Source organism: Pinus tabuliformis, chromosome 1_1 (genome assembly GCF_031772625.1).
Source record: "Pinus tabuliformis cultivar Carrire ecotype Pingquan chromosome 1_1, CPIR1, whole genome shotgun sequence".
NCBI classification, from domain to species: domain Eukaryota; kingdom Viridiplantae; phylum Streptophyta; class Pinopsida; order Pinales; family Pinaceae; genus Pinus; species Pinus tabuliformis.
The window spans coordinates 496,932,517-496,959,205 of NC_142297.1; positions in this window are offsets into that span (position 1 = coordinate 496,932,517).

Sequence of the window (26,689 nt, forward strand, 5' to 3'; positions counted from 1 at the left end):
GGTTTATGAACTAAGACATGATTTTAAGATGTTCCTGAGCACCCTGGTGGTCAGGAAACAAATAACCACCTAGAGAAAGAGAATTGCGAGGATTTTCCTCAATTTTCATGCAGAGATGAAAATCCGAGCACTAGCAGGATGCCTTAAGCACACCAAGGCCTGTAGTGCTGAGTTGCAAGAAGGATATCATTTTGAGTACAGGAATTTCGTGGCTAGTGTTAAATGGGTACCTAAATATGATCGGGTAATATAAACATTGGGAGCATTCTGGATCAGAGTTAGATTCAAATTTCCTTTGATTTGGTTACCAGCAGAAGAATATCAGTCATACTACCACCTGTGTGACTATGAAGAAGAATCATGGTCGCGACTGTTGATGGCTACTCAACGGTATAGGGCTTCGGGTGAAGACACTGCTGGTGCCTATAATTTTACAGACTTCCATCGGGGGTATAGCAAGAGGTGCTAAGGTTCTGCATGGGGACATGCAGTTGCTTCAATTGTGGGAAGATGTTGGGTGTGAATTTTATACCTATTTCCTACACTTTCTTTCCCTAGTTTTGATCCTCTTTCCCTCCAGGCCCATGAAACTTCACATGTTAATCACCACTTTTCTCATTTATACATTGGAGAAGTATTTTGGACCCTCTTATTTTTTTAGGTGTTGCTTATGGGGACGAGGTTGTGGAGTGAACAGGCCGCGTTGGTTGGTTTCAGAGTAGAGTAGAGGATATTTTTGTTACACCTTATATGCTGTTACAGATTGCTATTACACACTATATTCTGTTACAGGTTGCTGTTACACCACGTGTTGTTAAAGATGACCATTGTTATACCAAGGATGTTGTTACATCCTGAACCATCATTTGATCGCAATATGTTGTTGCACCGTAGCTGGCAAAGTTGTGCGTACTATTGCACACAACAAGTGTCAGGGGTTATGAATTGTTTATTTAGAAGTAAGAGGGCCAAATGGTTGTGATCTTAACCAATGTATTCGAGAAGCATTTGCATTTAGAAATAGGATATAACTACCTCTATTTTTATGATCAAAAAATGAATCATGAGATTCTCATGAATGTTCTATTCCTGATTTTGGGTATGCAATAATTATAAAAGAAACTCGATTTCTAATGTACAGGGATGATATAGAGAAAAGCATTGTTACTTTGATCTTGTAACTTTTAATTACTTTTAATATTGAAAACACTATGGTGATGCTGTTACTGTTCCTCATCTGATTCTTTAACTAATCTCGTGTTTGTCCTTGTGCCATTGCTAGGGAGGAAGGGACCTCCTCTTTAGCAGGGACTGTAGCTATTGAAGTAGCTGTATGTTATTGTTCTTTTATTGTTGTATGGTTTTTTGGCTATTGTTGTATAAATTATAAAATACATCAACTTCAGTTCCAGATTATATTATGCTGCTACACTAGTTTGATTAAATATAATGGTAGTGACCAGCTGGTGTAGTCATTAGTTTACTATGTGGCGCACCTTTGCTCTGGTAATTATGAAGTGTGATTTCATTTCTGTGGAGTGTTTTAATTTCCGCATCAATGATTTAATTTCTGCAATTGATTCAACAACATTATTTACTGTCTCTTTTTATTTTTCATTCTTGGTTGCAGTGTATCGACATAGACAGTGCGAACTCATTGAAACATCAAGACCTACCTGGGGTTGACAATTAATGGTTGTAGTGTTGAAAAATGTGCAACAAGAAATGTTAAATTTAGAATGTGCTAAAAATAGACCTACTAAAAATAGCATGTCTAAAAATAGCATTTTGGCCAGTGAGGTCATTGGCCACATTGGGTGAGAGGTGAAACTGCTAAAAATAGAAATTTCTAAAAATAGCATTTCTGGGTCCCTTCCTATTTATAGCAGTTCCTAGTCTAGCTTTAGGAAGTAAAATTAATTTTGGTCTTAACAACAGTTAGAAATATTAATTAATTAATTCAGTTGAGTTAATTAGTTATGGAAAATTAAACTTGAAATCTTTGTGAGAACATGCAATTATTTCTCCACTAATTGGGGAATGTGTCCTTGATTTGCTCCATTGATTGAGGAATTAAGGATGAGTTCTATATTGAGAGAATCAGTTGACTTAGTTCTAACTAGTCAAGTCCAGTTAGATTATTTTAACAAGTTGTTAAAATAATAAAATATAGTTTGTTAATGCTTGCCTGCATGTGACAATTATTATTTTATATAACTGAGGATTCACTCATGGATAACTGTTGCATGTGAGTTCTGTCAGAGACCCAGTTGAGATCAGATGTGGGACAATGTACTATCAGATGCTTGGATATTTCTAGTAAGTATTCCTTGCATGGAGAAGGATCTATTATAGGAGATTGGAGGACTTGTGGCCTATATATTGAGGCCTAGGTAGTCCATGATTTTCATCTTCTGATTGAAGATCATCAGGATCTTCTGATTATAGAGAGAGAAGGATAGATATTGAGCTGATTCTTTTTGTATGTTGTTGAGGATCTCCACTTGATTGATAATACATGGTTGGGGTTTTATGCTTGTGCTTTCCCCTGGATATATTCTATGTTATGTGTGATTGATTCCTTCTTATCAGTTATATGTGTTCTTATTGATGTTGCTTATGATTGATTAAGCTTCCGCTAAATTGTTTGTAGAAGTAGATCAAGTGTTTTTCTTTATTACATTGCATTACCAGGTTGATATACTGGTGAGAAATTTCTACATGGTATCAGAGCTAGCTGATTTGTAGAAAAAGTTCTACATGGTATCAGAGCTAGCTTATTTATTTAAAATTTCTACAAAATTTTACATGTATTCTTGGTCAATTAGGATTGGTTAAAACAACACTACAAATGCCACGTCAATGTTTGTACTATTGTCACGTGGTAGACGTGGAAACCATTTCCCCCCATGTCACCACCTACAATATGACGTTATTTGACACGTGGAAGCTTCCATGCCCACATGTCACCTCCATGTAAGGACACATCTTTAATCAAACATGTTAGCCTACCAATTCCATCCAAATCCAAGAATTTTTGAAAATTCCTTTCATGAATTTTTCCAGATATTTGATCTTGTTGATTTCTTCTTTTTCAAATTTGGGATTGCCAAACCTTCCAGATCCGTGTAAATCTGAGGTTTATTTGTATTCCATTGCACTCTTCTCTTTTCTTTCACATTCCACTACAAGCAATGAGTCAAATATTTGTAGTTTTGGACTCCCCATGAGTATGTCATGTATATTGATCTGATATTGATCATAAACAAAACTGAAGTGGAATTGAATATTTGCCAACAGTGAATTGATTGTTACCTTAAGCACTTGATGTGGAAGACTGAAGGAAAACAACCGATTTAATGACTTGATCCAGAACATCAACAACATATTTAAACATTAATTTACAGAAAATAATAGAGATAGAAGACATAAAACATTGATTACGGAGTTCGTCCTTGATGGTCTACATCTCCAGGTCGGCTTTCAAGATGGGCATCCATTTTATTAAGGATTGATCCAAGGAAGTATTTACACAACAAAAACACCAAACTGAATGTGCTTGCAAGCACCTATGGTCTCTGTCAACAAAAAGCTCTCTCTCATAGCTTTCCAAATCCTATCTTGGTTCCCAATTATGCCTCCCAACGGCCAAGGAACACTAACAAAAAATTTGTCTCTCTCACAAAAATCTAAGTACGAAGCTTCAGAAACCACTCTAATGTCTTCTTCATGAGCTAAAATATGAATTTATAGAGTTGCAAGTGCAGATTCGAGCTCCCATAGCCAAACATAGCATGAATGGTTATGCATTTAAGGCTTAAGAGGTCTCAGTATAATTACATATAGACACCTTGTGAGAGGTTACATGGTGGTTGAATTAAAATAGAACAAAACCCATCGAAAAAAACCCAAAATAAACTTTGGATATCCAAATCTGATGATGTTCTAACTAACAATGCAAAGAGGTTTGATTGTCAGCATGTGAACATCGTGGTCTAACTTTAGGCTGCCACCTTGCAGTAAATCTCGGCAGTTCCTGCTACTGTCATGCACCCCAACGACATGTGAAAATTATTATCTGCAACGGTTTTCTGTCGTGGTCAATCAACTGTTTTGGTCAACATCACCCTTGTTCACATGTCCACATCTTTGATGGTTATGACCTCCATTGCATTTATTCGGACTGCGCGGTTAGGAATTGTGTAACACATTTGTTTTGCATAGTTTTTAGCATATAGTCCAAAAGTGGTTTGTTAACTTAGGTTATGTGACTTATTTATATGCTAGGTCCTCAGGACTTAGGATTTAGACCTTTACGATTAGTTCTTGATTTAAAACTTTAGCACCTTTATATTTACATAATGATCATGCCACCTTACCTTAGATTTTTTTCCACCATAGTTGAACCCATTAAAAACAACATTTGTCACACCATGACATAATTTTGACCACCTTTTCACCAAGAAGGCTTTCTGCACCATGAAGACAATACTGATGAAGCTGACCAAAACTAAAGATGAATTGGATTTCTTAGACAAAATGGACTGACATAAGATCCTCCTGGATCAATCCTCTCCACTTGAAAGCTTTTGGACTAGAAAATTTTGATTTAAGTAGATATCAAGTGAGGGTACAACTCCCTCACTCCTCTGATCTCCATCCACCCCACCTTGCTTAGAATCATGCCCTTGAGTCCCACTCAAAGATATTCAACATATCCATGCCATGAAGATTGAACCTTCCTGTCCAAGATGGTATCTTCCTGCAACTCATTCATATATTCAGGTGCCAAATCATCAATAATAAGAATTTGTGTATCTTCCTTTGGATCCATGATCGTTGGAGTTTCATACAACTTCAAATTTTCCACATTTACAACTAAATATACACATGTAAGGAGGTAAATCTAACTAGAATGAATTATTTCCAATCTTTTCAACAATTGTGAAAGGTCCATACCTGATGGGTTTCAGTTTCTTACCTTCACCTTTCAACCTGTCTTTACGGAAATACAACCATACCTGATCACTGACCTGAAAATGATGATCTACTCAATGCTTGTCATGGTAGATTTTGTACTTGGCTTGACTTTTCTCTAACTGATCCTGCACTTCTTCATGTATCTGATGTATCTGTTGAATGAATTTAACTGCTTTATTTGCATCATCATGTCCAACCCATTTATCTTCTTCACCGAACATGAAATCCATCAATGATTTTGGTATATACACAAAACATGTTTCAAATGGTGATCGAATAGTCGAAGAATGTAAGGCTTGATTGTAAGGATGTTTCACATAAGGCAAAGATTCATCCCACAACCAAGGATGTTTATTGCAGTAACCTTGGAGGATATGTATGATTTTCCTGGTCACCACTTTTGTCTATCCGTCGATTTGTGGATGAAAAGTTGTTCTCTTCTTCAACTTTGTGTCCATGAGTCCCCACAAGGTGGACCAAAAATCTCCTACAAAACGAGTGTCTCGATTAGAAATAATGGAAGCAGGTAACCCAAAATGAACCGATACTTGTTGAAATAACATTTGTGCAGTCTGTTTGGCAGTCACTTGCTTTTTTCATGTAACAAGAATGCACATCTTGCGGAATATATCAACCACAGCATACATGTAATCATGCCCTATCCTAGACATAGGAAGTCCTCCAACAAAATCCATGGAAATGGTGTCCCGTGGTCGCAAAGGAACTGGAAGTGGCATGTACAAACCAATATTTTGATTTCTTGGTTTGTTGGTCGAACACATCACATATCCTTTAATGTACTTAGCAATTTTTTCATACATACGAGGCCAATAACAATACCTTTGAATTTGTGCCATAGTCTTGCTTACACCAAAATGTCCTGAAATGCAAGAAGAATGTGCTTCCCAAATAACATGTGCCCTTTCTGTCTGTGGTATGCACAACTTACCCAGATGATATAATAACCTGTCATGAATATGATAATTGACTTCTTCCACCTGAGTACCATAAGTTAGTGATTCATAAATATTGTTGAAATCAAAATCTGTACTATATTGTTCTATATAACTTTCATGTTTTAAAGAACTATTTTATAGCACTGCTGAAGCATTCGAAGATGGTATAGACAACATATCAACTACTTTGCTTGTGTTGACAGTGATAGACCTGCCAACATGTCAGGGGATCTCCCTGGTAAGAAGTCCCAATTATACCTCAAACTATTTGGTGTAGGAGTCCCAGCAGTGGGTCATATGGTAATGTCTTGACTGCGATTTTGCACAGAGGCAAGTAAGATAAATCTGTTGGTAGCAAAGGTGTGACAGCTATGACAAGCCAAGGAAGGTGCATGAAAGGTTATAACAGATGGGGAGTGAGGTGGGTGCACTGATGAGCCTCATCATTGGGTAATTATATGGGCCTTAACTCACCTCCTAACTTAGTTAAATCAACTCTTCTCACCACTTATTACATGTTTTGATTATATCTTTTTTAATAAGATGAGTTAAAGTGAGATATTATGACTAGTGGACTAATATGCATTGAATGCAAGTTTGGAAGAAAAAATCAAGGAATTTTGGCAAGACTAAGGTTCGAAACTTGAATAGGAAAAGGGAGAGAGATTGTAGGAGTTAAATCCTCCTCATTTACTCCTCCCCCACTCGAATATTCCTCCATTAATCACACCATCTCGGAGTGCAAGCAACCAAGTCATGAAGATCAAAAGGCAAACGAGTAAGTGATAGAAAAAGATTTAGTTCATTGAGCCTCCCTAGATTTAAGGAAGTTGTTGGAGACTTCAGTTTTATAAGTAGAGAGGCCTAGAGCCTCATTAGGATTCAATTTTTTGTTGCAAAAACAATAATTATTTTCGAGCTCCAGAATTGTTGAAGACATTGATGTAATTTTTTGTTTTGATAATAAAAATGAGCTTTTTCTTGATCTAGCACTGTCTTGATTTAGAGAGATGAAGCTCTTGGGTTAAGACCCAACCCTAGCAAAAAATTCTCCTATTCTTGTACCTGTATGCTTAGCTTAGTTTCATAGATTCATGGTTAAATTGTCTCTAGAAGTATTTCATTGCAAGTATTGTGGATTTGATTAGCTGTTTATTAGTTTGCTTCCATTTGTGCTTTAATTTAGTAGTAGCGTAGAAGAGATAAACATATAACCACAAAGCTATCAATGGGTGTCTTGGCCTCACCTATTCCCTCAAGGATCATGATTTGAGGAAAAGACCCTTAAGCAGCACCAGAAAGACAGATTTCTATTTCTTCATAAGATTTAGAGTTTATTGTATTTAAACTACCATTTGATCATTTTTGAAAGTGTAGGTTTTAGTTTCCATCTCCTCCTTCTTCAGTTTTTCAATAGATCTCATCCATGATTCCATTTTTTTCAGCAATTTTCTTCATGCATGAAGTAGACAACTAGTTCATTAAATTTTGACTTTCTAGCTTGTTAGAATTCTTCTTGTTTACATGACTTTGTGGAAATTATAAATGTTTGATGCATAAAAAGTGCTTTAGAAATCTAAAGGGATCTCATATCATGTAACCACCTTCCAACTTCATCCATTCATAAGCATCCCTTGCTTTCACTAAGATCTTCACCAATCTCATCATTTTACATAGAAATTCCTCCAGGCATGTTGAGCGAATCCAACCATCTCCTAACCTTGGTATTGAGTTTTGAGTGATCCTGGGCATTTTTTCACTCCATTCCACCCATCCACCACCTTTCCTAAGCCTTCCATCACCTCCAGTAACCATCATTTTTCTCTCAATTGTATCCTATAGAAATACAGGGAATCTTGTAGGTTTCTAGTACATCTTGTAGGTTTTCCTGTAGTGGCCTATTTTGAGGTTGAGTTGAAGGAAAACCTCTAGGAAGCCACACCAGGTCACCCAAGGGTCTCCAATACCTTCCAATAATCTCCTAATCCTCCAAACCATCCACCATCATCGCTAAGCCACCAGCCACATCACCAAAAGATATTAGGGTTTACACTTGGCTTTCTAGAAAAAGAATAAAAGGAACAAAAAAAAATTATTGCAGTCCTTTACATGCACAGTAGTAATGTTTGATGTCTTCAACATCCATGATTTAGATAGTAGCATTTCATACATGTTGGTTTTGCATTTTTGTAAAGCATAGTTTCTCAGAAGTTAGTTAGAGAAGGGTGTGTTTTTAGTAGAGGATTTCAGTCATTTTCCTTATTTGCAGTAGATAAGATTTCTCCTAGAGTAGATCTTTCTTTCTTTCATCAAAAATCAAGCTTCTTCTGAATCCATAGAATTCTAAATTGAAAACCCTACTGGTCCCTCGCGAGCTAAATAGTGACAAAAGGCAGAACCATCACTTGTACTTGTGTATACAACACTGTCACCTCCAAGTTTGTATGAACCTCGGGTTGATAAACTAAAGCTGGTAGCTCCAGGAGTTGCAACATTCTAGTTGCAATACTGGTTCTCATCACTTTCTTGGCACCATTGTCGGGGAGGTGTCAGTGTACTATGTGATTACTTATTTCTTTCTTCTATTTCTTGTTTTTAATATTCTACTCTTAGTTTCATTTCTGCAAAAGTAATTTAGTTTTCTTCCTTTTCATTCTGCATTCTTTGATTTCCTTTCCATTTTGCTGTAGGTTTTGTTGAGCTGTTAATATTTCATTATCATTATAAATTTTTAACACTTGTTTCATCCATTTCTACTCTTCTTTATCATGTCATTTATCATGATTTATCATATAATTCCATTTTATAATTATTTATGCTCTTATGGATAAATATTATTTATTCTCCTTTATTTTTAATAAATTGATTATTATGCATGTTTTTATCAATGATAATTTATTAATAAATTGGTTGTAACATCACTCACCATTTTAGCCTTCAAATATATTTTCCAGATTGAAGATTTGATCATTAAATGTGCCAACTCAGAAATTCGCTGGAATAAGAAGTGACAATTTTGTATTGAATGGATCGGGCAAATGGAAAAGAATATAGAAAATCTGAAACATTGGTTTTGTTCAGAATGGACCAAATTAGTTTTCTTGAAAGTAATTTTCCCAAATTCGGCTCGTACTTAGAGAAACAGAAGGTTCTCTGAAGACATTTTTCTCAGATTCACTATGTGACCGTTTTCCAAATTATCTCAGTTGCAATGCAAAATTTGACCTATTCCTGTTGAATGATTGATGGAAGGATATTTCAGATAGAATTTTGTTTATCAATTTGTTGAGACAAATCCAAGTTTGTAATAGAAATCATATTGTAATCATCTCTGTTGTAACTTCTCTCTGCTCTCTCTCTATTTAAATGAAAACAAAGATCAAAGAAGGGGATTCAGAATTAGGGATTCATGATTCATGATGGGATAGGATAGGATAGGAGGAAAGGGGGACTGTTGCATTACCATTGTAATTCTCAAGGATTTTGCTATTGTAATGATTTCACAGTTTGATGATTAATATATAATTTGGAGGTTTTTGTTCATTCGCCTTATCTGAAGTAACCCAACAACATTTGCTAGCGGCTAAGGGCTAGCGGATTAAGCTACTGCTCTGTATTATATCTTTATGATTTCTGCCATGTGATGGTTTGGTTTCATTTCTATTTATTGTAGTTGCATTGCTTTACTGTTTCATATCTCCAGACTTAATGAATTTCTCTGTTTTCTATGCTGTAATTGAATCGCTTTGACATTTTCTTCCATCATAACAAGATTATTATCCTTTGTAACTTAAATTGTTATGTTATTCATTAAAGCTCCACTGTTCACTTCAGATTTTGTCGTTCATTACAAATTTTTGATTTAGTTACATTTGTAGTTGCTGTGTATTTCTAATTAATTAGCTTTGTTGTTCAGTTCTATTTAAGTTTGTTGTTTAATTCTAGTAATTTAGCATTATTATTCCTTTCCATTAATAAATCATTTTTGTAAGTTTGGATTTGTTGTTCAGTTTTTCAATAGACTTAATCGCTATTCTTTTCTGCAAGGATTTGATTTCATCTTTCAATTGATATTGCAACAAGTGTGTTTTAGTAAGCATTTCCAATTGAATTTCCATTTCCATTTATTTCTTTAGTGTGGATTGAAAGATAAACAAATGTAAAGAACATTGACTATAGCTGTCTAAGTTCTCAGATTAGAGATCTTGCCTATGATTAATTTTCATTTGCATCAGTTTACAGGGGAGAGAGTTATCATTACTGAGTCCTCGACTGATGATTGTTTGAGTAAATGATTTAGAGAACATTTCAGTTTCTTGATTTTGTTTCCAGCATTCATTTATCTTTGCATTTTAAATCACTATACTGCAACACATTACCCTTGAGCAAGTGACCGCCTCAAACTGAGTACACTCTTGAGATAAAAAATCATTCTTGGGTTTGACAATTAATGTGAAGATAATTAGGAGTTAAAAAGACACCTTTTATTGCTGAACATTTTGGTGTCGTTGCCAGGGAGAGTAGCCATTTCTAAGGAGTAGCGTGCATATGATGAGTGCCTGTTAGGAGAGAATTGTGTATTAAAAATGGAAGGTAAGATCCTGTGTACGGAGCATGTAAAAGCCCTATTCCCCCGCCCGCTTTCCAGCAGAATTGTTAAAGAACTTAGGGTAGAAATAAATGTTTGAATTTCTATGTGAATGACTAAGAAAAAAGTATAAATTTTGAAAAACAAATCTCATGATTTCACTAAAGTGGTGATGTAAGCACCACCCATTTCACTAACTAATCGAAAAGAACATTTGAAGAAGGACCCTCGAAGAAACACATGAAGAATATCTTCTATTATGGTAAGAAATGGCTCACATTTCTACTTTTGAATTCCCTATCAAAGATCTAGGAGGAGTGACACAAATGCACATAATTCCCCCATCTTCTCTACCGAATTTTCATGGTTTCACAAATGAAGACCCAGATACATTTTTATTTGAGTTTGAAATACTTTGTAGAGAATATGATTATTGTACTAATGATAAAAGGTTGAAAGTGTTTCCTCTTACTCTAAAAGGAGCAACTCTCTGATGGTTCATGAGCCTAGGTGGGAACTGCATCCAAACATGGGAGGACATGAAGAAAATATTCTTGAAGAAGTATCAAGACTACTGCAAATCCAATGAAGATATTTTTGATATGATACAAGGGGAAGATGAAAGCTTGGAGGACTATGTAGAGCGATTTCATTACAACCTTCAAAAATCAAAGCATAAGCATTTGAAAAAAGATATCTTAAAAACACTCCTACTCAAAGGAATCAAAGATTAATTTTTAGAACCCTTAAATCTGATAGGGAAAGGTGATGTTTTTCAGTTGTCATATGATGATGTTTGTGAATTTTGCATAAGGTATTCAAGAGGAATTTCCAAGGCTGGTAGGAATTCTAGAGATGTTTGATCTTTCTTTTCCAAATTTGCTACAAGAACATGAGACATAAGAGTTGAAATCAATGTTTTATTTGAAAATTTTAAAGTTGATTTTATTAGCTCTCTAAGTTCGAAATTGGATGCTTTGCAAGTTCAGAAAAATCAAGAATTTGATAAAGTGTTTTTCCCTCATGACCGAAAGGAGCATCCCATAGATAGTTGCTCTACCTTATCTAGGATGGAAGTAGCATATCAAAGAGATGAGGAAGTTGCAACAAGGTCAAAACCATGGGATCATGGCCTACATGTATGGTACAAAACACTTCCTCTCCATTCTCTTACTTGCATAATCCATTATGGAATACTAATGTGTTAGGGCAGTCATGTGAATATAACCACCACCAATCTTGTCTACAAGTTTTGCATGGTTCACCTTATGATTGCATGACTACTCTCCCTCATCTTGTAGCACAAACACATTCTCTATATTCCTCACTAGCTCTTCCACAAAATCTTGCTTTCCTATCAAAATCATTCACTCAACCCAATCAACTACATCATGAAAATGCTCCATTCCGTACACAATTTCCTGCTCAAATCATTCCACATCTTCACCATAATAAACCAGTACAACATGCTTACAGTGTCAAATTGCAAAACTTACCCACCCTTACCACTCATTCTATCTCACATGCACCATTGGAGAAAACTTATATTGAGATTCAGAATGTTTCAAATTCAAAAATTGTAGAAGTTATGGAAAAAAATGAGGTTTCTTCTAGTTTGCATCAACAAGCCATTTTAAAATCTCAAGAACTTCATGATATGATGGCTATGGGAAATCAAGAAAGTAAAGGATATATTTAAGATTAGTTTCACTCCATCACTTGTTTGCAGCATCACTCCATACTTCAACAATTTTTGACAACATCTTTTCAAGGGAAGTTGGCTTCTCATACCCTAATATTCATTAATATGCAATTTTCAAATTTGGGTATGTGCATACATAAAGCCTTATTTCAAAAATGGTTCCATTGGAAGTACTCCTATACGTAATCATATTCATTTTTTTAAATCAAAGTAGGTTAGTGTAAAAAAAAAAAAAAATAAGGACATAAATAAATACATTTTGTTTTAATATAAAAATAGTTGTTTTTGTTGCAACACGTTGTGGAAATCAACATCGGTGATAATCTTTTTTAATTCATTTGTGTATGTAGATGATTTATAATAGAAATACTAGTTCTACAAACACTTATTTTCATTTTTATTACCAACTTGGAAAAAATGTTTGAATATCATTTTTTTTGGTTTGCGAGCTTGATGAAATTTCTGAAAACACAGTCGAGACAGTGATGTTTTGAGGGAGCAAATGGGAATATTTTTAAACCTTGTTTCTATCCTAAGTATCCCTTGATGTATGCTTTCCAACCCAATTTTAATTACTCAATTTGGATTTGAAACGAAAACGTTAGAACCAAAACATTGACGCGGTGACTAGTAGGTAGCTCAGGAACATAGATGGGACAGACCATTTTTGGAGGCCTAAATAACTATATTTTTAAAACCTGTTTCTATCTTAGGTATCCCTTGATATCTAATTTCTAACCCAATCTGAATCACTTAATTTGGATTTGAAACGAAAACGTTATAACCAAAACATTGATAGGGTGTCTAGCGGGAAACTCAGAAACAGAGTTGGGACAATCAATTTTTTGAGGCCTAAATGGTCATATTTTTAAAACCCCTTTCTATGGTATATTCCTATATGAATATTGTTTATAAAGCCATTAGAATCACTCATATTCGATATCGTATGAGGAAGTTATGATCAAAATACTGACTGCCTATCATAAATTAGCACTCTTAAAACTCTTTCTTTTTTGTTGTTCCTTAGAGTATTTGATCTATCAATTTTTCTTGTCTTCAAAACATGTTTCTCTTAGAGATGAATAAATGAATGTAATTTCATTTCCAATTTTAATCATTCAAATCTCACATCAAACGAATAATCTATGCCTTAAATATCCACTGTTGTTCTAAGTGGGGTAATCGTAAATGATTTTGTTATGCAAGTTGTTCTAAGAAAAATTCACATATCATATCATTGAATTTTTAAAATATGTTTTTGTTGGAGATATGCCTTTGAATTAGCTCTCATCTGGTTTTGGAATCACTCAATTTGGACGAAAAACAAAGAAGTTGTGATTAAAACACTGCAGGTTAGCATGATTGGCCATTGCTCTCCCGCAGCTGACAAATAAATTTTACTTTGTTATTTTCTCCATGGATTTGTTATATAGAGTAACTACTTGTTGTTTTTTTTCATAATTCTTGGATTAGGGGAGCCCGATCACCTCTCTTTCTCCATAATTTAATGTTTTATTGTAGTTCATAGGAGAATAAAGAAGGTCAATTTATGGATGAGCGATTCTTGAAAGAAATTTTAATGAAACAAGGAATTTTATCCAGCTCATTACCCAACAGATTCATAATAGAAGAAATGAAGAATTGATTCCCATTTGAAGATTCATGTTTTATCATATTTGCCAAAAAAAAATTCAAAGAGATCATTTTTTTCCTTGCCTTAAGAAATAACATCATAGCTATTGTAACTTAATTTATTTATTTACATATTGTTTTTAAATAAAATGTTGTTTCTTTTTTTATTTCTCTTATATTTTATGTTTCAGGTGTTGCTTCCTTCAAATTGTGGCCCATATTCAGCATCAATGCAATGAAAAACTAATTCATTTTTTGTGTGACTGCATTTTATAATTTTGCATTTTTGTTGTTCCTTTCCGAAGGAACAACACTACACTTCTGCACTTCTGCATTTTTGCTGTTCCTTTCCGAAGGAACAACACTTCTGCACTTCTGCATTTTTCTTGTACCTTTTCGAAGGAACAACACTTCTGCACTTTCGCATTTTTGTTGTTTCTTTTCGAAGGAACAACACTTTTGCACTCCTGCATTTTTTCTGTTCCTTTCTAAAGGAATAGCACTTCTACACTTCTGCATTTTTGTTGTTCCTTTCCGAAGGAACAACACTTCTACACTTTCGCATTTTTGTTGTTCCTTTCTGAAGGAACAACACTTCTGCATTTTTGCTGTTCCTTTCCGAAGGAACAACACTTTTGCACTTCTGCATTTTTGTTGTTCCTTTCCGAAGGAACAACACTTCTACACTTCTGTATTTTTGTTGTTCCTTTCTGAAGGAATAACACTCCTGCATTTTTGTTGTTCCCTTCAAAGGAACAACATTTTCGCATTTTTGTTGTGCTTTTCAAAGGAACAACACTTTCGCATTTCTGTTGTTCCTTTCAAAGGAACATCATTTTCGCATTTTTTGTTATTCCTCTTAAGAAACAAAACTTTTTTGCATGCATTTTTGTTGTTGTTGTTGTTCCTTTTAAGGAACAACACTTTTTTTGGGTGTATTTTTTTGTTGATCCCTACAGGGAGCAACACTTTTTCAAATGCATTTTTTTTGTTGTTCGCTACACGGAACAACACATTTTCGTGTGTATTTTTGCTTTTTGGAGTGCATTTCCTTTGCTATTCCCTACACGGAACAACCCTTTTTCAAGTGTTTTTGTTGTTCCTTCAAAGGAACAACACTTTGTGAGTATTTTCAAGAACAACCCTTCCTTCCTCTTGTGGGATTATTCCTAGTTCATCTCAACCACATTTTATTGTTTCCCTTTCATGACATGAAGTACACTACTTTTATGAGGATAAGAATTATGGATTCTATTGAAACAAGTTAATATCATTCATGTTATGATCTTTAACAGGACAACCCTTTGATGATAGATTCTTTTTAAAAGGGACACAATTATTTATATACTACTTTACTGCATTATTTTCTGTTGAACACGATACTGATTGATCATCTTAATACCATATTGGTTCCTCCCTTCCTAGTTATAATCTTCTCTGTCTTTAATAAATGAGATTATGGGTATATTTTTTTTGTATTGACATGTTCAACTTCTTCCACCATCCCTACTCTTAAGGAGTACTGAGTCTCCCCCTTTTTTCATAAAATGTGTAATAACAACAAAATTTTGTTCGCAGATGGAGAATAGAGGGTCTCATTACGAGCCAACCTACCATGTTCATAAGGTTGTAACAAAGTGACATTCCCATTATGGCCACCACACTAGGGTTATCATCCATTGGATAACCAAATTATCCTTGGAATAGGAGGTCTCATCACGAGCCGACCTGATCACTTTTGCTACATCCTAGTGAATGGCAATGTGGTTATCTAGTTACCACGCTAGCACACTGATCTCTTCTGTAGAACAACATTGGAACTCTTCATTTATAAATTGAGGATCCTAGCTCATATGGGTTAAAAAGCAACCCTTCCAAGGCTATGGACATCTGCTGGCAGCAGAGGCTCTACTTATGGTATTGAAGTTATACCTTATTATCAATTATTACTATAATACCCTTTTCTTATTTTCTCTTTTTATCGAAGAAGTTATTTCCTTAATTTGTTCCTTGTTTTGAACCTTTACGCATGAGAAATTGTTTTCCAATCAATCGCATCATTTTAGCTAGAATACTGTCAGCAAAGCATCTTTTTGGCATATTGTTGTCCTTTTTCTTTTTTCACATAACTTATCATCAATCCAATGCATCCTATCTCTTATTCATAACTATCTTTATACATTCTTCTCTCATTATAACAATAACTCTCGCTGTCCTATCATTGATATGTGTACTCTGCTTCATTTACTGTTGTATTGTTCATTCCCTTGCCTTGCCGTCAGCATAACACCTTTCATAGGTTTTATGGTCATGGAACCCTTTTCCAATTGGAGGGGGAATGTATGCATTATGGGATAGCATGCGATCTGATTATTGCACTCTACCATAACTTGTTGATTTGAAAAAATATTAGTATTACATGTATACAAAAATTTTCTAACTAAAAGTTTTGCATGCATCTTATCTGTTGCTATTCAAAACTAACATTGTGGATTCAGGAACATTATATGCAAAATAGTGATTTGTTTACAGGAGAACAAAAAGTATGGGGGGAAACTCTATTTACAGCATGAGCACACTATTGCAACTAATAGAAGAGGCTTGAGCAACTTGCGAACACAAGCAATTGTTTCGACATGATGTGCTTCCCTGGATTCCACCTTTTATATCACTTTCAGCACCAACTCTGTCTACAGCAGCTTCGACAAATGCCAGTCCATATATGTCATTCCACTTTTTTCTTTTTGGAGGTAAAACTTGAGGTAAAATAGCATAATTTTCTTATTTATTACGAATTTAGGAGAATTTCATGAAAATCCATTTAGAGCATTATTTATCATCCTTTATTCCACATCTTTACCACTTCCCATTTTTTAGCGGCATATCTTCTTTTAGTTTGGGGGAGTGTTGCTTTCATTCATTTCTTTCTTATGACCATGTCATTAATATTCTTTATCATCCATTGCTATTCTTATTCATTCTCAACACTTCTCTTATTCCATGTTGTTTTACACCAAGCATAGAATTCAACAGATGGTAACGACCACGTCAATTTGTTTTCTAGCATTGCATGAGGGCATGCTAATTCTTTAGCTTGGGGGAGGCATTGCTACGCATGATGGATGTTTTATACTTTCTTTCTCATTTGAGGCACACAATTTCTTTTTTATATAGTGCAGAAATTGATTTCCACATACTTTTAAAACTATAAACTCAATTTTTGTGATTTCTGGGAAACACAAACATATCATTAAAATATACAAACCCAAAACATTTCAAGTTGAATTAGTTCATAATATTTTGGAAATCATGCACTCTCACCTAAAACCATTTTGTTTATATCTTATGATCCTTACATCAAAACGATCTGATTTTTGGATCATAAAAGCATTAATATAGTAGAAATCTACTTGCAAAATTTCAACAAAATCTGGTTTGTAGTTTTTGCGAAAATGGTTAATGAAGTTTGTTGTCACTCATATCATATTTTGCTACAACTTCATATACACATAACTTGAACGTCAATATAAAAATTGTTACGCCTTCATCAAAATTGCTAAAATTGAACATTCATTATTTGAGGAAGTATTCTTTTGTTCCATCCATTTCATGAGTTGGGATGAACATTTTTTGTATTATTGCTTGGTTAACACATGGGTTTTGTCTTTGGGTTGCATGAGGACATGCAATATATTTAGTTTTTTGTTGCATGAGTACATGCAATATACTCAGTTTGGGGGTGTGTTGGGCCGTTAATATGTCATTATTATTATCAATTTTTAACCCCTGTTTCATCCATTTCTACTCTTTTTTATCATGATTTATCATATAATTCCATTTTATAATTATTTATGCTCTTATGGATAAATATTATTTATTCTCCTTTATTTTTATTAATTTGATTATTATACATGTTTTTATAAATGATGATTTATTAATAATTTGGTTGTAATATCACTCACCATTTTAGCCTCCAAAGATATTTTCCAGATTGAAGATTTGATCATTAAATGTGCCAACTCAGAAATTCGCTGGAATAAGAAGTGACAATTTTGTATTGAACGGATCGGGCAAATGGAGAAGAATATTTAAAATCCAAAACATGGGTTTTGTTTAGAGCAGACCAAATTAGTTTTCATATGTGTAGTTTTCCCAAATTTGGCACGTACTAAGAGAAATGGAAGGTTCTCTGAAGACGTTTTTCTCAGATTTGTTGTGTGGTCGTTTTCAGAATTATCTCAGCTACAATGCCAAATTTGACCTGTTCCTGTTGAATAATTGATGGAAGGATATTTTAGATATCATATTTCTTATCAATTTGTTGAGACAAATCTAATTTTATAATAGAAATAATGTTGTAATCATCTATGTTGTAACTGCTCTCTCTTCTCTCTCTATTTAAATGAAAACAGAGATCAGAGAAGGGGATTCAGAATTAGGGATTCATGATTCATGATGGAATAGGATAGGATAGGAGGAAAGGGGGACTGTTGCATTACCATTGTAATTCTCAAGGCTTTTGTTGTTGTAATGATTTCACAATTTGATGATTAATATATAATTTGGAGGTTGTTGTTCATTCGCCTTATCTGAAGTAACCCAGCAGCATTCGCTAGCGGCTAAGGGCCCAGCCTCTGGTGGATTACGCTACTTCTCTATATTATATCTTTACAAATTCTACCGTGTGATGGTTTGGTTTCATTTCTATTTATTTTAGTCTCATCGCTTAACTATTTCGTATTTCCAGACTTAATGAATTGCTCTATTTTCTATGTTGTAATTGAATTGCGTTGCCATTTTCTTCCATCATAACAAGATTATTATCCTTTGTAACTTAAATTTTTATGCTATTCATTAAAGCTAGTCTGTTCACTTTAGATTTTGTCGTTTATTACAGATTGTTGATTTAGTTACATTTATAGTTGATGTGTATTTCTAATTAATTCGCTTTGCCATTAAGTTCTATTTAAGATTGTTGTTTAATTTTAGTAATTTAGCATTACTATTCCTTTCCATTAATAAATCATTTCTATAAGTTTAGCTTTGTTGTTCAGTTTTTCAATAGACTTAGTCGTTGTTCTTTTTTGCAAGGATTTGATTTCATCTTTTAATTGATATTGCAGCAAGTGTGTTTTAGTAAGCATTTCCAATTGAATTTCCATTTCCATTTATTTGCTTTAGTGTGGATTGAAAGATCAACAACTGTAAAGAACATTGACTATAGCTATCTAAGTTCTGAGATTGGAGATCTTGCCTATGATTGATTTTTATTTGCATCAGTTTACAGGGGAGAGAGTTATCATTACTGAGTCTTTGACTGATGATTGTTTGAGTAAATGATTTAGTTCAGAACATTTCAGTTTCTTGATTTTATTTCCATCATTCATTTATCTTTGCATTTTAAAGCACTATACTACAAAACATTACTCTTGAGCAAGTGACCGCCTTAGACTGAGTACACTCTTGAGATAAAAAATCGTCCCTGGGTTGACAATTAATGTGAAGATAATTAGGAGTTAAAAAGACACCTTTCATCACTCAACAAGTTTTAACCCCATACAGAAATTATCTGCATATGAATTCTAAAACACAGAAAATAAACAATGCGAGAGCATAACACATAAAACACATACACAGAGATTTTCCACTGGATCCCAAAACCAGGACTACTAGCTTGATTTTTTCATTATGTTCATTTCAATGTTATAATACATATTTATACATGCTGAAGCATCCAATACCATGGACCGAAAACCATTGCGTTCAAAAACATGTGTGAAAATCATGCACAAAACTATAGGTGGGTCCGCCCAACCTAACATAGGTTACAAAACAAAAATTTTCTGGGGCGCTACCCCGGACCCCATAGAGTGGGGTTATGTGTACCCTTCAAACCCCCTGTGACTGCCCCGCTATGAAATCGTTGCAACGAAGGGGGGGCTCTGCCCCCCCTGTAACCCCTCGGTGAATTATGTGCGCTAGTTGTGGAAAGAATATAACACAACCCAACATTCTCCCTCTTGTTGTTTTCTTTCCATAGGGGGCCACAAGAGAGCTTAGTCATTTATCCAGTCATGCAATGCCCATTGTTTCTCTACACCAAGAGAACTTCTCAGAACTCACATATTTTTTCAATGCATCTGCAGTATTCTTCAAAGTGTCCACCTTTACTAGCAACAACTTTTTTTCTTCTATGATATCCCTCACAAAGTGATACTGATACTGAACATCAATGTGCTTTGTCTTTGAATGATATGCATGGTTCTTTGCCAAGAAAATTTTACTTTGGCTGTCACAGCCTATCCTTATAGCTCCTTGTATTAACCCCATACTTAAACAAAATCTTTGCAACCAAACTGCTTCCTTGCTTGCATGAGTGGTTGCCATGTATTATGCCTCTATAGTTGATAGTGCCACTACAGATTGTTTCTTACTCATCCAACTGACTACACCTCCAAATAGGTTAAACGCATACCCACTTGTAGATATTCTCTGATCCAGATCTCCAGCCTAGTCTGCATCAACAAAGCCATGAATATCCAACACTTTTTCCAATCCTGGTCTTCCTTGGTAGCACAAACCATAATCACTAGTGCCACGCAAATACCTGAAACCCCGCTTCACTGCTATCCAATGCTCCATTCCTGGTTTTGACATAAACCTGCTCAATACTCCCACTGCATGTGCAATGTCTGGTCTAGTACAGACCATTGCATACATCAGGCTACCGGCTGCACTTGCATATGGAATGCGGGACATGTCCTCTTCCTCTTCTTGTGTCCTGGGACACTGTTCAATAGATAACTTTACACCTACAAGAATAGGAACCTTCGCCAATTTACTATTCTGCATATTAAATCTCTGTAATATTGTCTCAACATACTTCTTTTGGTTTAACCAGAGCTTCCTCTTTGCCCAATCTCTTTTAATTTCCATGCCCAAAATGCAATTTGCAGCACTAAGATCTTTCAAGTCAAATTTGGAGGACAATTGGGTTTTCAAATCTTGGATAATTTCTTTGTCATTTCCAACCAGTAACATATCATCCACATACATGACCAAATAAATAACATGATCACCAATTAATTTAAAATACACACAATGATCTGCTTTACTTCTGGTGAAGCCAAGTCCCCGTATAAATGTATCAAATTTCTGATACCACATCCTTGGTGACCGTTTTAACCCATACATAGACTTCTTTAACTTGCATACCATTTCTTTCTTACCCTTCATCACAAAGCCTTCAGGTTGCTTCATTTAGATTTCCTCTTCCAGATCCCCATGAAGAAATATTGTCTTCACATCCATCTATTCTACCTCAAAATCAAAAGTAGTAGCAACAGATAAAAGTAATCTAATAGAAGTTACCTTGGCAACAGGAGAAAAAATATCACCAAAATCAATTCCCGACACCTAGGAATAACCTTTTTCTACCAACCGAGATTTGTGTTTCTCCACCGCCTCTGCCCAGAATTCCTGTCCTAACTCGACACCACTGAGCATGCTTCTTGACCTTTCCATCAATGTCTTGTTCATTCTTTCTGCAACTCCATTTTATTGAGGTGTATATGGAGTAGACTTTTGTTGTGCTATACCACACTTCTTACAGAATTCTTCAAATTCCTTACTGCAAAAATCTCCACCATTATCTATCCTCAACACCTTTATCTTCTTTTCTGTCTGGTTTTCCACCATAGCCTTGAATTCTTTAAACCTGTCAAAGACTTTAGGTTTCTTCTTAAGGAAATATATCCATGTATTCCTTGAGAATTCATCTATAAATGATACATAGTACACAGACTTACCCAGTGATGGAACCTTCACATGTCCAAACACATCACTATGCACAAACTCTAATATATGTTTCACCCTCTTACCACCAGAAGGGAAACTCACCTAATTCTGCTTCCCATATACATAATTTTCACAGAAATCAAAATTCAAAGAGTTATTACTCATACCTTCTACCATACCTTTACCGTGAAGTATTCGAAGGCCCTTCTCTCCAATATGTCCAAGCCTTTGATGCCACAACATGGTCTTCTCTCTAGAAACCACTAGATTTTCTTCTCCACTTTCAGGAACTACAAAACTGTTGCACCCATCAACAACTGTGCTACCTTGTAGCTTGTACAGAGTTCCAATCTGAACCATCTTGCAGGTATCCTTCTCAAACACTATTTTTACACCTGCATCATCCAACTTGCTTACATAAATCAGATTTCTAGCCAATGCAAGAATATGCAAAACACTCGAAAGTGTTCTAACCCTTCCACCTTGCAACTTCAACTTTACTTTTCCGTGACCAACGATTATAGCCTTCCTATCATCCCCTAAGAAGATACCACTACCATCGTATTTCTCATACTCGCAGAACCACTCTCTATGAGGAGTGAAGTGAAAGGATGCACCTAAGTCAATCAACCATGCCTCATGATTTACATGTGTACACATCCCCACCTTCATCTGAGGTGGTTTTCACCTTTGTAGAAGGAGCGTCATCAGATCCCTTTCCTTTATTAGGAGCTTTAGATTTATAGTCCCTTTTGTATTGCCCTTCCTTTCCGCATTTCCAGCACACCACCTTTACAGGTTTTCCTGGAGATTTAGATCTCCCTCTAGATTTAGATCTCCCACTTGATGACTTATTTTTGTTTTTGTTCTGGGACTGTCCTCGTATAGACAAGGCATTAAAATTCTGGCTCTCCATATTTTACCGTCTCATCTCCTCCATTAGCAAGGATGACACTATTTCATCAAACTGCAAGGCAGTTGGATTGTTAGCTATTGTAATAACTAGACTATCCCACGAATTTGGTAGAGAACACAACAAATTGATGCACTTATCTTCATATGAAATTTTAATATCAACAGATGCTAACTGACTTAGCATTGTATTATATGCATTCAGATGCTTTGTCACTGAGTATCCATCTTTCATCCTAAAGTTATACAACTTTTTCTGCAGGAATAGTTTATCCACAAGAGACTTAGATTGGTACAAAGTCCCTAACTTGTCCCACAAAGCCTTTTCCGTAGCTTCCCCTGATACATTCAGAAATACTGAATATGAGACACACAATCGTATTGTGCTCTTTGCCTTCCAATCAACTTCTTCCATTCTTCATCAGACACTCCCGTTGGTTTAGTACCTAGATCTATCACAATCCATTGATCTTTATCCACCAACAGATCCCCCATCTTGAGTTTTCACAACTCAAAACTCTGACTATTAAATTTATCGATCTCTATCTTTCCACTGCTGGCCATCTTTTTTCACCACCAGAATCGATCCTGTAGATCTCCCACTAAATGAGGTCTACCATAAGCCTGAGCAAAACCTCTCAGCAACAAAGGCATCCCCTTGAAGCCAAAACAACTCTAATACCAAATGTAGGTTTTAACCCAATACAGAAATTACCTGCATACAAATTCTAAAACATAGAAAATAAACAATGTGAGAGCATAACACATAAAACGCATATATACAGAGATTTTCCCCTGGATCCAAAAACCGAGACTACCAGCTTGATTTTTCATTATGTTCCTTTCAATTTTATAATACATATTTATACATGCCGAAGCATCCAATACCATGGACCGAAAACCATCGCGTCCAAAAACATGTGTGAAAATCATGCACAAAACCATAGGTGGGTCTACCCAACCTAACATAGGTTCCAAAACCAAAATTTCCTGGGGTGCTACCCTGGACCCCATAGAGTGGGGTTACTTGTACCCCTCAAATCCCCTGTGACCCCCCCACTACGCAATCGGTGCAACAAAGGGGGGGCTCCGGCCCCCCCTCTAACCACCCGGTTAACTACGTGGGCTAGTTGTGGAAAGAATATAGCACAACCCAACATATGCAACTTAGATTTCAATCAAGTAGTTAATCTTTTCATTCATTCAGTAGTTTACATTCAAACTACAATTTCAATTCTACAATCACTTTCCATGTTCGAAAAAATCGAAAAAACCAAACAAGAACATTTCTTTTCATGCCTCGTAGGCATAGGGATAACTTTGGGTTTTTTTTTGCCAAATACCCCGACTGCTTCCAATATCCAACCTTCCCTCTTCATCGGTGGCTGTGAACTGGAGGAACCCTCAGGTGAGCAACCAGACATATTTGAAGAACCTACAGGTGAAGAAGAAGAAGGAAACCCCATTCCTACTGGCTGAAAACATAAATGACAGGGGAAATAAAGAAAAAGTTGAGGGTGCCTTCCCCATCAGGGAGACCAATGGGAAACTAAGATGAAAAATATAAGCCCTTATGCCCTTCCTCATTTCCATGGCCTGACCACAGAAGACCCAGACACTTTCTTATTTGACTTTGTTTTCATATGTTGAACCCATGACTATACAAATGATGAGCAGAAGTTGAAACTATTTCCATCCACTCTCAAGGATGAAGCTTTGTGTTGGTTCATGGGTTTACCTGGAGATAGCATTACAACTTGGGCTCAGATGCAAAAAACCTTCAACAACAAGTATCGAGACTACTGTAGGTATAAATACACTAAAGATGAAACTTTCATGATGAATTTAGGCAATGATGAATCCCTAGAGGATTATGAGGAAAGATTTTAGCTTAGCTACTAAAGGGCGAGGTACACACTTGACCCTGAGTCACTGAAGCTGGCCCTACTTAGAGGAGTAAGGGAAGACCTTTTGGATACCCTACACTTGTTAGCAGGAGGGGATATCTACTAGTTACCCTATGAGGATATCAAGACTGTATTTAGAAAAAATTATAGCGTAGCCAAGAAAAAGGGTAGGGGTAGTCAATCTATGGTCAGTCCATCTTCTTCCAATTCATCCATCAAGGGTGAAATTGGAAATATGCTGGAAGATTTCAAAAGTGAGATGTTGCAAACCCTTTCCCTGCAGATGGACACTATACACATTAAGAGAAAGCAGGACGAATCAAATAGAGCCTTGGCCTTTTTTTGTCCTATATGCATAAGGAGGCATCCTAGGAACGAATGTCCATTGAATTCTTTTGAATTTTTCTTATTCTGTGAAGAAAACCACTCCACAGACAAGTGCCCCTCTTTAACTCTACTCAAATATGTATATCAAGGAGCTGAAGGGGTCACTGAGCAGCTCTGTTACATAAACCAAAGGAGACCTCATGGGCCTAGGCCATACCAGTAGGGCATGCAAGGGTCATCCCATGCATATTACAACCCCAACCAAACCACATCCATACCTTCTTGGGGACCCCTTTCTCATCCTTCTTCGTTTACACATCCTCCTTGGTCCTTTGCACCACAATATCATTCCCAGCCAGCCAGCTAGCCATTTCAACCCTATGCTCCACCACAACCTCAGTGGAATGCACCGCCTCAGGGGTGGTGGACCCAATACACCAATGTCCCAGTTTTATTTCCTTCACCACCTTCCAAACCACAACTTTTACACTCTACTCCACCTAAATAACTCCAAATTCCTACCCATCCAAATCCAAACTAGAAAAATAGACAGGAACAACAAATATACAATGTAGAGACATCATATCCAGCTTATGCCATGGAGATTCAAGAATTCAACCTGAGATATAGGAGAGTACTCCCGGAAAACCAACCTCTATCTCCACCTAGGGAGGTTGAGGAAGAAAGAGAGGAAAGTGTGCTTAAAGTAAATCCACTACCCTTTCCTGAGAGATTAACCCAACCACCCCAACCTACCCCATAAGAGATTGAACTTCTAGGAGAATTGAAAAACCGATGTGTCAAAATTTCACTTCTCCAAGATATCAAGGATGTACCTATTTGCAACAAGTTGATTAAGGAGAAGTACTTCAAGGATCCAGGGAGGCGAAAAATAGATGCCCCTACCATTAATGTCATTGGACAACTGTCTGACTTAATGTTGGGTTAGGTAATTTGTCCAAAGTATTTGGACCTTGGAAGCCCTGTAGTAGATGTGCATATCAATGGCACCATTGTTCCACACACTTTGATATATCTTGGGGCTGTGATTAGTGTGATGACCAAGGAAACTATGCTCAAACTCAACCTCCAAGGTTCATTGAGGAAGACCACAACAGTTCTGCAACTTGCAGAACACTCCACAGTGACCCCTGAGGGGATTAGGGAGGATGTGATGGTCTCCATTGATTCTTGGGAATACCCTGCATATTTCCTAGTTCTCTAGCCTAGGGCTTAATAGTTACCCTCTCATCCTTGGGAGGCCCTGGTTAGCCACTGCTGATGATTACATTAGCTGTAGAGCTATAAATATGACCATCATGAATTGGCATATGTCCAATTAGTTAGTCATATACCCTACTGCTCCACCATCTCTAGAACATGACTTACCTTTGTGGCTGGAAGAGGAGGAGGAAGATGAATTTTATTCTGCCTAAGTCTATACTTTAGAAATAACCATGGGAGGGGGACATCAGGATGAAGATGATTTGATCGAACACATACTCCAAAGTCCAACCCCCAGTACATTTTCCTTAGAGGAAGTAGTAAATGAAACCCAAAACAACCATCAAGTGGATCTATGCTTAGCCGATTCCAACCCTATCAGTGTCAAAACCATAGAATTCGGTCCCAAGAAAACTTTGAAAATCAATCCATATCTTTTTGTTCTCCAAGAAGAAAAGTTGTGCAACATGCTACAGGGACACCCGGATACCTTCGCTTGGAGTTACCAAGAAATTAAGGGAATTCACCCCTTGGTGTGTACTCACCATATTTATATCAAGGAAGGTTGCAAGCCAGTCCGACAACCCCAAAGGAGGATGAATCTAGCTCTTAAAGACATAGTCAAAGAAGAACTGCAAAAACTGCTAGATGCAGGATTCATTTA